Raw genomic sequence first — 2,640 nt, forward strand, 5'->3', positions numbered from 1 at the left:
TGAACAGATGTTATAAGTGTTGCTTTTGGTAAATCTTCAATCGATTTCATCAAAACATTTCATTGACTACTAGATTTTATAATATATTACACTTTAACAACGCCGCCAGAACTTGATATCGGAAGTAAAGGTAGTTTGTATCTGTAGAGCATATTCTACACTTTCAGCCACCGTATAAGATATTGTTTACATAAGTCTACTGAGAAACACACTGACAATCACTAATCACGTCCGACAGTTTGTCTGTGAGGATCTGTTTTTTGTCTCTCAATTTTACAAGGATCTCAAAATGACTACAGATGGCTCTCAACAAAACCACATTGAATTTCTGAAGTGTGTTATTGTGGTAACGTTCACAGAGGTCCTACGTATCGTAGCAGATTGCATGTGAGACTTTGATCTCTTTGTTAACTTTGTCTACCAGATCTTATCTCTCGGAATTTTCCTGGACGCACTGGATATCTTCCTCCTCATCCAGTGATATCCCGATCACACCCTGATCTTTTCGCCGCATTGCTGCTAGCCAGGAGAAAAAGCTCTGAACTTGGCTCTTTGTCAGCCACTGTTCTCTAGTGAACAAACGTGCATTTGATTCATTTTTCGCATTTCGCATATCCACTGCAACTTGGGTTGGGTCGGCCTTTCGCCCAGTTCTTTCTCCAAGTGTAAACCATGCCGTTAGGTATTCTTTTATCTTCTCTGAAAATCTAACGCTGCCCCTTGGTTTGCTTACGGCCCATCCTGTGGGGCGAGTGGGGCGAAGTATGGGGCGAAGTATCCACGGGAGAAGTGAGTGGTGTACTAGAATCTAACGAACAGCTCGAACACTCGATACCAGCGGTATCTATCGACGAGAACTTAAGGGCCCAGTCCCTTTTGATTGCATCATACTGGCTTTAACCTGCTGACTGTATGCTTTTCAACGTCCAGGTGCAGCTCCAGCTGCGAAAAGGTTTCGAACACTTCAACACATCCAAACACAAAGCATTCAAACAATGGCGTTGTACTCTCTGTTTCCTTGCGGCCTTTTGAACGACGCTTTACCACACGCTTTTCAGGAGGATCATAAAACCCTTGAGATTCTATGGTTTGAAGGGACGTTTGACCTTGGTGCTTCATATAAATTATGTCATGTGGAATGTACTTCCCTTTACCGATGCCATAACATTTCCAAAGTCTCAGACCGATATCTCCATATTCGAAGGTGTGGAAGCTACTAAAATGCTCAATCTTATTTATACAGAGAGTGTTCTTTGATTCGTCTACTATTCTTACTGCAGCTGTTGTTCCCTTCACTGGGTGTTTCGTCAATGTGTATCCTCTGTCCAATGAAAGCTTTAACAACCTTGCTGAAGACTCGCTACAGACTGAAGCCTCTCTGGTTTCGAAAAAGCACTTGCATGCCATACTACACTTGCAGGCCTTCCAATAAAAATAAAGGGTCAGCGGGTTCACCCGCAATGATTAATGCGGACCTCTGTTATGCGCGATAGTGCAATCGTTCAGCTTTAAATTCCAAAACGCCAAACTTCCACACATAGACTTACAAGTGGAGTTCTATGACTAATTTTTGAAGAGAATGCAGCTGCAATCCAAAGTTTCAACGGGACATTAAGCGCGAAACAAGGCTTTAGTTTTCGAGTTTAGTTCGCAACAACGAGTGAAAGAAGAGTATCGACAGATACCAACCGATGAATTTTGGAGGTATTTGCTGGAGTTATCATAAAGTCCAGTTCACCAGTTTGGGAAGCGAGGAATATCTAAAATTTCACATAAACCCATGATTTCTCCGGCTATTGACAGGTTGCTGTTCTGTGGACACAATCGACGCAGAACCAAGAAAAGCAGGTTCAGGATATTTGAAATTGATTTATTAATTATATGATATCAAACTCCAGGTAAAAGCATTTATTCTTTTCATCCAAAATTTTTCTGCCCAAATATTACATTGGGATACAAAACAAAACCATATGGCACAACGTACGGCACAAGCTATCAGCGGTCTTCTCTTTTGTGCGGACCTTTGTCAGAACAGTATAACATCGAACTGGATCTAAATTTAAGCGATTATTTCTTCACTTCAGAAGCCTAAAACCTTCATTTCTCCTTCAGCTTCCAGACATAGAGAGTTTATATTCTGATTTTGGAAAAAATTCAGCTCTGCAGCGATGTTAAATGGGTGATTCACCGCGAAATGTGGCCACTTCCGACATTTGTTTTGATACCACGAATCACGATGGATGCCGCCTACTTTTCGAAGGCAATACCTAGCTATTTGTTGAAGTTATCATGGACTTCACCAATTTGGTTATTAGAAAAATTCTGAAGTGAGCCATGAAGCCCGGGCTGCAAAGCGGGTAAGCTGTATTTATGACGAAATCTGCTCCAGTGGTTCGATTTTGGTGTAGGCGAAAAAATCGCGAATGCCCGTACATGTGCTGATTCAAACGGTCATGACTTTTGAAAAATCAAAAACGTACAGGGGTTTTTGCATATTTTTGAATATAAAGGTCTAAACTTAACGGCTGTGTAGGATAGAATCGTCAACCAGGTCCCAAATCCCAAAACTTAGCGTCTAAATCAAGGTTATTTACGGCCATCGGCCGATGGCGATTTCTAGTGGTCAGAATATGCTAAAAT

Source organism: Pocillopora damicornis, chromosome 4, assembly GCF_964200805.1.
Source record: "Pocillopora damicornis chromosome 4, jaPocDami1.2, whole genome shotgun sequence".
Taxonomy (NCBI): Eukaryota; Metazoa; Cnidaria; class Anthozoa; order Scleractinia; family Pocilloporidae; genus Pocillopora; species Pocillopora damicornis.